Genomic DNA, 15,687 nt, shown 5'->3' with positions numbered 1-15,687 from the left:
TGCTAGGAAATGAGAAAGTATTAAGTACATATCTTAACCCTTCCGTTGAATCCTTGTTCAAGGCAGTTGAAGCCCAAATGACTCTCTTAAGTGTGAATGTCATGGAAAATTTTAGCTGCCATCCACACCTCCAGATCCACCCTCCTGACATAATTTCTGAGTACCTTACACCTTGCCTGCTTGCTTTGAGAAGTGAACTGAAATCAATTGACCTAAAAAGGCACAATTTAAGCAAGAGTCAAAGACTCTAACATGGAAATGAAAAATTAATTAAGATAATACGAAGCTGAAAAGGGTTTTCATCTGTACAATACTTACCAACCACGCATGAGTGGATTTTCAGTTTCTTTTCTAGAAAATTCCAGTGACCCTTTCATCCTATGTAGATTCCTTTCTGCACTAACTCTTCATGAACCCTAGGGTTAGACTCCTAGAATGAAAACTTGGTGCTCTAACAAACTACATACTCCCCACCCTTTCCCAAACAACTATTTACTCTTCGGAATTCCTGCCTGAAGGCACGATGCACAGATTTTACACTCACAAACTGATTTAATGAAATGCTCTTTCTATCTTCCTGGTTATTATCCAAAATGCTGATCTCTTCCTGTTTTATTCAGAATCAGGTAATTTGAATAAACAGTGAACACTGTCTCAAGTAGTTTGCGTGGGATAGAAAACAGTGAACTGATTATTGTAAACATTAATTTAATCTCCATTTTGTGCTTGAAGAACAATAGCCCAACAATAATTGTTTTAGTTATTGGGTTAGTTCATAGAGGCTGTGCAGCAAATTATTGATATGTCTTAGCATGATGCATTAGCTTATTGAAGACAAAACTGTGCCAGTTAAGTTTAAGGACTGTAGACCAGTATGCTGCATTATCCCATGCTTCGTCATGCTTTTGAAATTTATTAACTATATTATGAAATTTAAATTATCAATTTTCTTATTTCTACACTAACCTGAATACAAGAAAATTTTTTTAATCCTCATCTCATAGATGACTGAATAGGTTGGCAGACATTCAACCATTTTTTCAGGTCTTATGGATAAGCACAGGGCAGAGATTTGAAGGTAGGAGTGGGATTGAATTCTAGCCTCATGTTTCTCAACAAGAAGTACCATTCTTTGTGCACATATCTGAGTAGTTGCCATCTAAGGTTTTCATATTTGTCTATGTACCAAAGGTCCAGAGGAGTAACCACTAACATTGGAGAAATTGACTTACCAAGGGTATGTACTTCCTGAGGAATTTACTTCTGCAGTTAGTACATAGAAATTCTCATGGAAATTTAACAATGAAATTCTGAAGTGTAGGAAGGACATTTGTCTTGGCATATGGCTTATATTTGGGGAGATGTGGCATCTTCAAGTTTAGGAGCCTGGAATCATGTTCAGTGGTGTATTGACAAAAAATTAACAAAACCTGAAACCAATAAATGATGGATTTGTATGCATCTTGCAATCCCAAGAAGAACTCTTAAGAAGAGTGGAGACTATAGGGCACAGCGAAAAAGGAATACTGGGTATTTCAAAGGGTTTTGAACAATAAAACAAACTAGAAAGAGAAAATTATTTTCCTAATTTTTAGTACCGCCTATTCATCCTTGAGCCTATATTATTTATTTTTGATTCCAGAATTTGGCCCTAAATCCTTGTAGTTATGGTATTTCCTCTTTTTATATTATTAATTTGTTATTTCAAGGAATCTTTCTTTTAAATTTTATTTGGTCATTCCTCCATGCTATCATCCTCCAGGCTGAGTGTGGCTGGCACATGGTGTTCCCTGCCCAATGTGTCCTCTAACCTGCTTCCACTTACCCACCTCAGACTGTGCTCCAGTTTGAAGAGTCCTGCCTGCATGTCCCCTTGCCACCAATCGTTATTTCTTCAAATATTAAACCTCTTGTTCTCAGCTTTCAGTCAAATTCAACGTATTGACCTTCCAGTGAGGCCTCTCGCTGACATTGCCAGCCTTACCAAGTCTAACCAGCTCTGACCACATCGCCATTCTCTTTGTAGATGGGTCTTTCCCAGGGCCTTGGCCTTCCTCGGCATTTGTGAAAAGACACCTTTTAAACAGAGTTGAGTTGGGATCAACTATGGTGCTACTTTGATACTTGGTTCATATTTTTAAAATCCCTCCCACCTTACAGTGTAGAACTACTGGGATTGGTATTTCTGATGAGTCCCATTTTAAGCACTGAGCTGGTTACAAATTTTCTTTTATTGGCTCCTTCAACGTGAAATCTACGGATTATCCAAAAATGTTCCCATAAAATCAAAGATTAAGGAATAAAGCCATCTTTAGAGGAACAGGGGATGCTGAAATAAGAAGATGAGAAAATATTCCTTGTACTTTTCTGTCTTTAAAAAATATGCTGCTGAGCTATTGTCAGTTAGATATTTGGGAAGGCAGATGATGGAATTTCACCAGTCTGAAATTTAGGTTGTTCTTTCAAAGAAATCCCACAGACTGTTTTACTTCTTAGCAATGTTTTAAAAAATAATGCAATACGTGCTACACTTAGATTATCATAAATATATTTGCAATTTTGATTATAGATTAAATCTGTTTGTTAACGCATGTATTAGATGGTATGAATTCTGTGTGCACCATATAAATCTGCTCTTTCTCCACCAGTGGTTTTGAATGGTTAATATGAGATTGTAAGCAGGGACTATGAGATTCATCTGCAATTCCCACCGTAACCAAATACATTGCAGCTGTGACAAATGCTGTCCCTGTTGGTCCTAGATCACAAACATCTCTTGTTTCTGAACTCAGATATGTGTATATATTCAATGAATGTGATTGGATAATCAGTGACTTCAGTATCAGCTTAGGTGACTAGAGTGTAGCAGAGCAGGAAACATGGGGAAAAACATGTGATTAAAAATGGCCAGTTCCCAAAGACCTTGAAGCTGAAACTGAACTTCAAAATGATCCTGGTCTGAGGGTGGTTGGTGAACAGGAGAAAGAGATTGGAATCCTAGAAACAGTGTCGTGAACACTCCATGACATTTTAAATTGGAAAAGCAGCCTAGGAGTCAGAAACATAAGTCACTGAAATAGCAAAATAATTTTAGAAAATTGTCAACTATTTTCTTTGTGAGAATGTAGGCGCTAACAGTGTTATCGCCGATGGACAGGATAAGATTCCGAGAATATGCTTTTGCACATTGGTTGGTTAGAATTGCCCATGTGTTCACAAAAGTGGACATTTGTTTTTGCATGCTGAACACTTGAGAAATACTCTTCACTCCTGAGGGTAGCCTAGATCTGAGATCTATAAATCAATTGAGTCATTGGGAGTTAATGGGTGTCTGTTTTTGCCATTGTTCATAGTATCCAGGAAGAAATGACCACTGTCAATAAGGCTTGTCATTTCAATTCCCATTTGAAAGTTAGCAGAAGCATGTGTGCACACTCACTGTGATTTTTCTGTCACCCATGCTGCCCGTATAAAAACCACCTTTTGTTCAAGGAATAACTTCACTGGCTTTTGAATGTTTTCCCTTTGTTCTTGCCTATTGCCTTCATAGATTTAAGCTGCTTATAAAATATTATTCGCTTCTGAACTCAGCACCTAGAAGACGTCTTAAAATGACAACGAATATTTAACACTATCTAAATTTTGTAGATTTTATGCAGAATCTGTGTTCCCTTATCTGCTGAGCCACACCCCCAGCTGCTTTATCTATGCTCATCATGTGCGGAAAGGATTTTGACTCAATCCGAAGTTTGCGTTTTATTTAAATTTAAAAAGCACACTTTGCAGAAACAGGTCCCTGAATCAGAGTTGTGAAATAACTCTTTGGGCTCCAAATATTATGGCAGTGAACATAAACTCACTCTGTAAAGGTAATTTTAAATTCGTAATGTCCATTGTGCCGATCACAAGGTAAGTCAATCTATAAGCACCGCGTCAGCTAGCTCATCCAGTAGGTGATTGCAGGCTTTTATTGCCCTAGAAAGCACCGTGCTAACTAAATATAAGGCCCAAGTGTATGCACAGCAATTACTATAATGCCTGAGAAAAAGCTAATCCTTTCTATAATGTATGCCATGATGAATGGTACTTATTCATCACAGTAATTTTATAGTAAATTGTAAAATATATTTTTAAGCAAAAAAGTCCTGGTTTGAAACATACCCATTTTAAAAATTATTATTATTAAAAGAAGGAACAAAATACAACTCCCCCCCCCAAATACTCCCTGAGACAAAACTTGATTCCTAGAAAGGCCTCTGAGAATACAGTTGGAAGCTGCTGGGTAGACACAGGATGGCTGAGACATATTCTAGAGGTTAAGTTTTGTTGCAGTAACCAAATCAATGACTTTCGAACCAAGTAATACCAAGTTCCATGCATTTGAGGTTGCTTCATTTCTTTGATCATGAGCAAAAGTTATTAAAGGGCTCAACTCCTCTTAACAAAGTAATCCATTCGAACAACCATTATTTTTTGAAAAAAATCTAATCCCAACAAATAAGAGGCCCGGCTTCATGAAGCGTTCTTCTTCGGGAGATAATTTATGGCATAAATTTTATCACTTTATGGAACAAGTCTCATTACTTCCAAACCGGATGAGAAACTTGGAAGGCGCTATTTCAAATTTGCTGATGCCTGTCAGGAATCTCACTGTTCACTTCATTAAAATATACATTAAATTACAAAGCACGGGAGTACTTAGCACCCGCTGCCATCCCTGTAGATGCTGGTTTGCATCAGCAGATGCTCCCAAGTGATCAGCAGACCTGACGGGCTTCAACCAAAACCCACAGTCACGCGAAAGCTGACCCAGTGTCTGATTACAATTCTCCTTTGTGGTCCTGAGTTTGCAACGACCCCTCCAGGGGCCTGACCTATCCACCGCAGGGTTTCGACAATATTGAGGCTGCAATTCATTCAATCAGGGAGATACTAAAGGACCTTCTTTAATGATATTAATAATGCTGAAGAAAATTGAAAACCCTGACACAAATTACATGCTTATATCTACATGGCAATATTTATTCATGGCTATGTATCCTCTATCTCATCTATCTCTGTATCTATACCTATTATGCTTATAAATTCATATTTCCTCCACCGATCTATGAACATTTATACATATCTGTATCTATATAGCTATATCCTTATATACATAATAATCTACCTATCAATCAATATCTTTCTCTAATCTATATATGTCTTTCTCTATATGTATACGTCCAACAGCAAATGTATATGCATTTATCATCTAAATACTAAGTTAAGTAGCAATGGTTCAGGCTTTTTCTGAAGGAGCTTGTGACTTGAAAGTGTATTATGGGATATTATTGTCAATGTGCCTATCCAAACTCCTTTCAACTTCGCTGACATTAAAAGCATTTTATAAAAGTTCCTTGCTTATATATTCATAATAAACCAGATATCTATAAACTATAATTTAGAAAAGTACGAATATAAAACATTATTTTTTTACAAAGTTATCATCATGTGTTACATATAAGGTGAAGTATATGACTCTACACTAGAAAATCATCCCTCTATTCTTCTCTCAATGAACGACTACCCAGAAGTTAAGATTTAAACAGGCCATGTGGTAGCTGCACCCACCATTAATCCCCGCACTGGAAGGGCAGAGGTAGGCAGAGCTCTGAGTCTAAGGCCAGCTCAGTCCATAGAGTGAGTTTCAGGACAGCCAGGTCTACACAGGAAAACCCTGTCTCAAAAAACCAATGAGAACAAAAAAGATTTATACAGGTATGTTTTGATTATTTAACTAGAATGATTTTATCAGAATAATTACTGGTATTGTTATAATGAAAAAAATAACTTTATTTTTTATTTTACCCAAGCTCAAAGAAAATACAGAAGAGATAAGAAAGCGGCTGAAATGCCAAACTTAATGCTGTCAATTATCAAGCACAAAATAGTTTCTTTGTTCTGAAACGTTCAGCATTAAATTGTTTTAAATGTATATTGTTTCCTTGAAATGTTTTCCTTCGAAAATCAGTAAACATTTTTGACATGTTTTAAAATATTTTGTATTTTTTTGAGAATTTAGTACAATGCATTTTGACCATATTTATACTCACCCCCTTCCAGATCTGTCCCCAGTTCCTTCCCCACAGTTCAATGTTCTTATTTATAACAAAAAGAATAACAGATCAACTCTCATGACATTTTACACGTTGATTTGATATCACATATTCTGATAAATGGATGATATGTAGAACCAGAATTTTTAAGAAATCCCAGGACCAAACTGTTGCATTTCTGAAATGTGATTAGCTTCCAGAAACACAAAATAAAGATAAGGAAAATATAACAAAATGTATACTTCAGTTGCAGAAGATGTATTGTTTGAATAGGCAAAGCAAACTTATCAACAAAATGTCAGGGAGTGTTGTTCCTCCTCTTCGTTGCTATTAAGATCTTCAGATGAGAATATGAAAGTATGGAGAAAGGTCACAGTAAAGATTTGTGAAGTGTTACACCGATACCTGTGAAATACTCTAGAAAAGCAGCGGCCTGAGATCCCTTTCCAACAAGCTGCTGCGAAGCTACACTTGGTGCACGAGCATCCTACGACTGCAGGACTGCGCAGGTTTATTGGAGCTTAGATACCTCTGCGATGAAGATGCTCTGTGGACCACACATTACGCAACAAGAAAAATGTACACAGCTGTATAACTTCAAACCGTTCCCAATATCACTGGGAAGGACAGATTGTTCCTATCAGCGGATGAGAAGTCACTGACTAGAGCATTAAAACAAAATCCAATGTAGCTATGGGGGAATTCTATACTCTCAAAGAATCATATAAGAAACAGATATCACCAGCACTATTTTACAGAAATCGTTGGAAGGAAATGATGGCAGAGAAGAGAGGGTAAAATAACACCGTCAGCTAGCGTTGCCCTGGCTGGCAGAGAATCCAGAGCCTTTAGAATGTAAGCGCTGGGCCAACCAAGGCTGTGGCACTGGGAAAGGAGAGATCTCTCCCTGAGAACTCCTTGCCGCTGTCTGTTTTCTCTAGGCAAAGACTTTCTCAAAGTTGAGTTATTTTCTTTCTATTCAATTTGGCAATAAAATTGTATGTGGATGTGCGATGAAGATAGGTAATTAAAAGTTAATTATATTAAGTGCTTTATAATTGTTAACACTGGAATATATCGTGGTTCCAATGGCAAGGCGAAACAATTCCCCCCCATTTTCATAGCTCATTTTTTGCCACACTTAATTCATAGCTTATCCTGTTCTAACAAAATATATTGGGATGGCTTATGGGCAATGAAAGTCAAGTCTATTTTAATTAATAAAATCTTGACTTAGAATTTTCTTGACAAATTTCCATTGGCATGCAATGTAGTAAACTTGTGTGGCTGTTGTTTGTGCTGTCTGGTTGGTTGGTGATGTAGACTGAGGACATCGGGGAGAGCTTCTGCCATCAGACTCTCTGGTTTTTATTTTTGATGGATTACCCTTCTTCATTGTGGTTTTCTTACTTTTTTTTTTAAAGAAGAAACTGATACATATAGAATCTTTTAAGAAAGTTTCTATTTTATTTATCTATTTTTGTGGTATTTTTTTTGGGTGGTACATGTGGCACAGAGTACATGCAAAAGTTCAGGAATAATTTGCAGGAGTCAGTCCCCTTTACCTTAACAGTACTTGAATTTTCCCTGTGAACTGGTTCAAGACTCCAAGAGAGTAAAGCAGTTTGCAAAAAACAGGTAGCCTATATGGCTTTAAACTTGCTCTCATCACAGCCCCCAACTGAATAGTAGTTCTCCCTCTCCTCCTCCTCCCCTGCAATGATTTAAAATGCTTTTGAGTTTCTCAAGGGAGAGTGCAGCTCATAGAACATGTAATTAAATCATGACATAATATGCTGGGTGGTGGTGTCACGTGCCTTTAATTTTAGCACCTGGGAGGCAGAGGCAGGTAGATCTCTGAGTTTGAGGCCAGCCTGGTCTACAGAGTTCCAGAACACCTGTCTCAAACACAAACAAAACAACAACAAAACCAAATGTTGATGATAATGGTAACAAAAAAATAAGGTAACATGGATTTCAATTATACATTATTTGACCTGTTCAATGTGGAAATGATATCATCAGAGTTTTGAAAGTCATCCAAATATGTTGCAAACTCTTACGTGTTCCAGCATTTGCATTCAAGAAAGGAGATTGAGAATGATGTTGGATGATGCTTTTAGACAGTTCAATAAATTCTTGTTTACTAAAGAAACTTCTATCTTTCATTGGATTCTTCGTAAAAACAGAATTTTGAAAAAGAAGGATAGCTTTGGTTCACAGTTACCGGAGTCTTGATTTTCCTATCTTCCTGCTTTAATGCGGATGGCCTAGAGGCTCATTAACAAAAGAAACTCTCCTCATGATTGTCCCTTTTCTCCTTAACGAAGCTTCCTACATCTCAGCAGTCAAAGGTTTTCTATTTTAGCGGTGGTTTATTTTTAATGCTGGAGAAAAATTAAAGTTAGACTGAACAATTTTAATTTCCCCTGTCATACTTAGGAGGAAGAGGCTTGGAAGCCAGCATTAAATGAATATAAGTGGAGTTTCAGGGTAGTGATTCATTGTTGTTGATATTTTTATTTTCAATACGTCCGTGTGTATAGCACACACACACAACATGCATATATTTGTGTGTGTGCATAAGTGTGTGGATGTCAGAGGATGACATCAAGAGTTTGTCCTCATCTCCCTCCTTACTTGAAACAGGGTCTCTTGCTCTTGTATGTCAGGCTAGCCAGAGATCTTCTTGTCTCCACTACCCGTCTCACTTTAGGAGTTCCGGAATTAGAGACACGTGCTAATGTATCCAGCTTTGATATAGGTTCTGGGGAACTGAACTTACGATCTCACAGTTGCATGGTAAGTGCTTTAGCTACTGAACCACCTCTTTAGCTCCAATGCATATAATTAAAAATCAAAATTTGCCAAAATAATCATGCTTACCCCTCAATGGGTTCTAGATGCACTTTGGGTGTGTTTTAATGGATGAGGACGTGTCTTAGGTGTGCCAGTATATGTCTTAATGAAGAGAATTTTAAAATGAAACCAACTCAGCCCTGAAAAAAATGTAAATTAGGAAACAATTTGCCTCATGTAGCCAATGTGTAATATTCTGGGAAAAGATATGGGACTAAAGATTCAATTGATGTCTTAGAATTGAGTAGACAGAATAAAGGAAACATACCTCTCTCTCTCTCTCTCTCTCTCTCTCTTTCTCTCTCTCTTCCTCTCTCTCTCTCGTTCTCTCTCTCATATATATATGTATATATAATGTATATCCATATCATCTATTTCTATCTAATCTATCTCTATATCTATCTATATCATCTATATCTAAATCTATTTAATTATCTATATCTAATCTATATATGTATTTACCTATCTATCTTTCTATATATTTATATATGTATGCATGCATGTATATATATATATATATTTATGTGAAAATCAAATGCTCTCAGCTCTATTTCTTTCAGAAGGTCTTACAGGGAACTCTCTAGGCTGATAAGGTGTAGTAGAAACAGTGTTAGAATGACTCAGAATTGGCTCCTTGATTTGTCAGTCTTGAAAATCTCTATTTTATAAGACAACAAGAAGAAAACCACAGATTGCCTTGAGTGCAGTTTTGAAAATGAGCATAAATATATAAATAATTCAGCGGGTGAGTGCACTTGCATGACACATAAATCTGACCAGTGTTGTTGGTGTTGCTGTCAAGGCACAGACCTGATTTTGTTCATTTTGCCTCCACATGACCCGAATTTGCCACTCATCTGCCCTGAGTCTGACCCGGCTGCCCCTCCTGATCCTCATGGACTGGTACCATGTTCCCTTCCTGTTTTTATACTCTGTAGCTTAGTACTTTGACCACTCTCTTGATTCATTTCTTTCTGGTTGTGCTTTCTCGCTTTTTCATTAATTTTTCAGTTTTCATTCACTACTTTGACATCTTCACTCAAGCTGTTTTCCTTTAGCTTTGAAATGTAATACCTCCTTTCTTTAATCAAACTGCTATAGCAATAGGCATTTATTATTATAGCAATAGGCTATAACAAAGGCATTTATACCATTTATGAAGGGAAACTTGTTGCCTTCTTTATTTTGATACATTGTTCCATCCTTTTGGAATCAGAGTGTTGACCATGACAACCTATTTTTTTTATGACAACTAATCTTTAGAATGTTATAACGGACTGATACATAGACTATTTACATGTCTTCACTTATTAACACAATAGTATATATATATAGTATTATATTGAACTATAACAATAAAATTGTATTACAATCAAAGGGGAATACAAGGGAGTAAAAAGATGGACCTTTTATAGATTTTGCTTCTTCACATTATTTGCGAATAAATGTGATTATAATTGAACACCAATGAAAAGAGTCTAACTATACTTTTTGGAATTAACTGTAGAAAGGAATGTGGCTTAATGTAGGTGCTGTTATACACGTACACTAAACAGGCAAGTCTGCCAGTTTAAATTTTCATGTTTAAAGAGTGAAGCTTCAGCCCACTCTCTGGTGAAACAGGACCCATATTTCTCAGTCCTAGGATGGAAGGCTGTGGCAGTACAGTAACAGAACTATTTGATGGGAATAGAAAAGGTGAAGTAACTGTAGGTCATCAACAAAAGCTTTCTCTTTAGAGGGTGATAGTGTTTTGAGACACCTCAAAAGGCACCACAGATCGCGTGTAAATGAATTAGCATGGGTGTTTCCAAAAAATATTTATTACTAAAGTATTGTGGATTGTGTTTGGTCATGGTCTATATCGCACCAACTTGGGTCTTCTATTATTGCTAATACAGAACTGGCATCACTATTGCTATTATCCTTATTTTGCAAAGTCATTTCTTAACTGAACTATTTTATGTAATACAGATTCATAAGTTAATGTAAGTAATAACATGGATAAAGTTTTTGTGACAGAAAGAAAAGATTAGCTAAGATAGATTGGTTTTTGCTTCATTAATTGGTTCTTTCTGTCAAACAACAGAATTGGGCTTAAATCATTAATAGGTTATCTCTAAAATTGCATTTGCAGTTGTATGAACTTTAAGATATTAAGCAATAGAGAATATGCAGCCTGAAGTGGCTACCTTTGTATCCTGGCAGGACTACCAGTGGAGGGAGAAGGACATCAACTCACTCACAAAACCTTTAACCCAAAATTTGTCCTGCCTACAAGAAGTGCATGCACAAAGATGAAACAGAGACTGAGGGAATGGCCAACCAATGACTGGCCAAATTTAAGACTCATCCCATAGGCAAGAACCAATCCCTGACACTAATGACACTCTGTTATATTTGCAGACAGGAGCCCAGTGCAACTGTCCTCTGAGAGGCTCCACCCAGCAGCTGACCAAATCAGATGCAGAGACCCACAGTCAAACATTAGTTTGAGCTTAGGGAGTCTTGTGGAAGAGTCGAGGGAACAATCGAGGGACCTGGAGAGAATAGGGACTCTACAAGAAGACCAACAGAGTCAACTAACCTAGACCCTTGAAGGTTCCCAGAGACTGAACAACCAACCAAAGAGCATATATGGCCTGGACTAGACTCCACACACACATGTGCAGCTTGGTCTTCATACAAGTACCCCAACAATTGGACCTGTGGCTTCCTGTTCCCCTAATGGGGTTGGCTTGTGGGAAAGGATATGCCCATTTCTGCAGTGACTTGAAGTGATAGGGTGGGTTGGCACCTAGGAGAAGACCTTTGCCTTCTCAGAGGAGAAGGAGGGGAGAGACTGTGTGAAGAGTGAGGACTCAGAGTGGGGGGGGCAGCTTCGATTAGAATGTAAAGTGAATTTTATTTAAATAAATAAATAAATGGAAAAAGATGTTAATAGATGTCTAAGGGAAAGATGTGTTGCACTGTCATGCAAAAGTGATATTTTTGGATTAAATTAAGAATTAGTAGCATTGGCAGTAAAATGTCATTGGGCTTTTATGAACCACATATTTTGTACCAAGTACCATCTCCTAGGATCTTTATTTGGGACATTTGAACATTGAGGGAAAAAAAAAAGAACAATGTGTCTAAGTCGCCTGACCACTCGGTGGTGGAGCTGGCTTTAAAGTCCATTTTTACCTGACTGTTGAGTTCTTAGCAGTTGAGAGATCTACTGTAGTCCTTGGGCCTTTTAAACATAGTCTAATGGTCTTGGTATTCTACTGTGTGCTGTGCATTTCTGAAGGACTTTCAAGATGCATCATTTCTCCAACTTCAGGTGTCATGAAAAACATAGGAAACTTTTACTAAGAGTTACACTTGAGATGGCAGCAAGTGAAAGTCTACATTATTACAGGGAAATTCAAAGCCTGGAAAACAGAACACTCTGGGAAGTTTTAGTATCACTGCTGAGATTTAAACAATTTAAAAATTAAGATGAGGGTTGGGGATTTAGCTCAGTGGTAGGGTGCTTGCCTAGCAAGCGCAAGGTCCTGGGTTCGGTCCCCAGGTCTGAAAAAAAGAAAAGAAAAAAAAAATAAAAATTAAGATGAAAGTAGAAGTCAAGAGACGCAGAGGCTCGCAGCATCCCTTCCTGAGGGACTGGCTGTACTGAGGCACCACACGACTACTGGCCAGTTTAGCGACAACCCTGTCTCTAATACAATGGAGCTACAAGCTTTTGTGTGCCCTGTATCCATTTTTTACAAACCATTCCTACAATTTAGTGAGAAACAGAAATTTACTGACTGAAAAAATAATTCCCCTCCTCACATTGATTGTGGTTCTAAAAATTGTCAAAATGTCTTTCAAGAGTGCCTATTTTAATTTGTTACTTCCTGACATAAAATTGTCTCAGTTAAAATAATTATAAGTAGAGTCTAATATGTATAAATATATTAAAATGTATTTAAATACTTTTCAGTAATAACTTACTTAAATATTAAAATATTTACATTTTATATAATAATAATTTTAATAATAACTATTTTAAAATATATGTAACAAACATAATTTGGTCTAATCACAGATGTTTTCATTTTTACAGAGACTTATTTTCTTCCAGCCCCTCTAAACTTAGGCTTGTTTCACAAATTGTATTCAATCCCAATCAAAGATGGATTTTAGATGTGCCAATATTTTATTGTTCTTGTATACTTGTAACTCTGGGTTGCCATGGTGACAAACCCTGATATCACATTTCTATAGACAATTGGCTGAAATAAATCTTTGTGCACAACATATTTATTGGAAAAGAACATGCAAATTGGCTTGAACTTTCTTATTAAAGGTAAAGGTAGCAAAATATGGCAAAATACCATAGGAGACTGACGTATTAATGCTGCTTTAGCAGATAAGAGCTTCAGCTTATTTCCATGAAGTTTTGGTTAGTCTTTGTGTTATCACTTTTATAACAAAGGTGTTTAACAAACTAAAAACTTTTTTAATGAAATTAAAGTTGTAGGGTCTGTAAGAACACACACACACACACACACACACACACACATTCAAATAAATACACTAAGAATTCTGCTAAAGAAATTATTTTAAAACTCAAACCCAAATACTATTTAATAAGACAGGTGCTTTTTTGCATGTGTCTATGTGTGTGTTAGGTATAAATATATATGTATTTATGTATGTGGATGCCTGAAGCATGTATGTATATGGAGCCTGAAGTTGCCGTGAGTAGTCTTCCTTGATCATGTTTCACCTTATTTCTTCAGAGTATTTCAGACTGTAGAACCCAGAAGTCATTTATAGGGCTAATCTGGGTACCGAGACTCTTCCCAGGTCTACTGCCTCCACCTCCCACAGGCTGGGATTTTGGTTAGAAGGTAAAACCAGACTCAGCTGGTGTTCACATGGCTTCTGTGGTCTGCAGTCCAGGCCTCAGAGGTATGCTGAAGGCATTTTAGCCACTAAGCCGGTTACTAGCTAAGTAGCCACTCCTACCCATTCCCCCTTTTTTCAGACAGGGTGTCAGCATCCCAGGCTGGCTTAAACTTACTAGGTCACTGAGGGTGATCTTTAACTACTGTCCCTCCTGCTTTCAGCTCCCAAATGCTGTGATTGTAGGCATGGATCAAAATGCCTGTAAAAAGACACTTTTTAAATTGTCCTAATTGCATAATAAGTTGATATGTAATAATATACCCTTCAAATTATTGATATTGTTTATTACGAGGTGATGTTTGTAGTGACATTTTCATGTTGATTCTATAGACAGAACAAATCAAGAGTACATGGCCTGATAGAATGATATGGGAAATAATGAGTTTCATTTAATGCACTGTTATCCCTTTTAGACAACTTTTTACCAGCACGGACTAAGGTCATCTGAAATATTTTTTTAAGAATGTGAATGGCTTTCTTAGACCCTTTAGTATTTTCTTCGCTCTTTTCATGATGTCATTAAACCCTTATGAAGATAACTTTATTGTGATATGCTTTATGGCAGACTAGAGACAAGGATGGCAACAATAGAGGTGTGTCAGAATGAAATTACTGATGCTAATCAGGAGCAATGATAAAGTCCAAAGAGCAGACTCTACAATAAGCAGGTCCTCAATTAATACGAGCCATTGTTTGAGGCAGCAAGCCCAAAGCACCTCCTTCAGCTCTTACTGGTCTGTCCTGAGCCTTTACTTGTGAGCTAGACAAGCGAAAATAAAAAACCACACTGATAGGTTTTTCTTGTGCTGTCTCTCATGAAACACACTTTACTGCCTGATAGATAAATCAGGGAGTAAGAAAACAGAGTGAACAACTTTGAAAATGTGGCCAGAACTTTAAGGAGTAGAAATAAAATATTTACTTCAAATAAGGAAGGAACACATACACGTGCATGCATCCATGCACACACATATGCACACATATACATTAACGTGTGTATGTAGCTATTTCTTTTTTCTTTTTTTTCTTTTTTTTTTTTTCGGAGTTGGGGACCGAACCCAGGGCCTTGCGCTTGCTAGGCAAGCACTCTACCACTGAGCTAAATCCCCAACCGTATGTAGCTATTTCAACGAAGCCTATACAGTCTATGCATATTAATCTGCAAAAATTGTACAAAATATTTAGACTTGAGGGGAAATAAGATTTATGGAAAAGGAGAGTATTTTTGTTTGTATTTTCTCTTGTTTCAGTGAGCATATTTCCAATTAAAAATAGGCAAATTTTAATACATACAACTGGAGTTTGAATTTAGAAGAGCAGTTACCAAGTAGATATTCTCCCTTATTTTTTGAAGCACTGTTGCATTAATGAGAAGTGGGCAGTAATGACTGCAGACTTCCCAAGGCTGACCTCAGTAAGCTCCTAACAGTAACATACTGTGCAAATCTCAGATGTGGCTACAAATCAAACACCAGCCTCCCTGTGTGCACAGGGCACAAGCACCCACTCGCAAATCTCTGATGCCATACATATGACACAGATACAACCATTAATACTAGCATCTTCCAAGAGGAAGACCAGCAGTAAATTTTACTGGGCGAGCATGAGGAACTGTCATGCAATCCACTTACATGCTACCTACCCACATGCCAGAGAACTATTGTCTAAAACTGAAAACCAGGAGATGGACTTTGACTGCGAAGGGGATATTTTTACCCATTTGAAAATCATTTATTCATAGAAATCTCTTCTCTTGTTTGGCAAAATTTCAAAAACCGTATTTATTTATTTA

The 15,687-nt window shown here is 37.0% G+C and overlaps 1 protein-coding gene across 2 annotated transcripts in view; it reads right to left on the bottom strand.

The window, feature by feature from the left end:
• Vwc2l (von Willebrand factor C domain containing 2 like) overlaps window positions 1-15,687 on the bottom strand; it is a 170,017-nt gene that overhangs the window by 144,347 nt on the left and 9,983 nt on the right. The window lies entirely within an intron of this gene.

Source organism: Rattus rattus, chromosome 4 (genome assembly GCF_011064425.1).
Source record: "Rattus rattus isolate New Zealand chromosome 4, Rrattus_CSIRO_v1, whole genome shotgun sequence".
NCBI lineage: Eukaryota > Metazoa > Chordata > Mammalia > Rodentia > Muridae > Rattus > Rattus rattus.
This window is presented reverse-complemented; position numbering and strand designations above follow the sequence as displayed.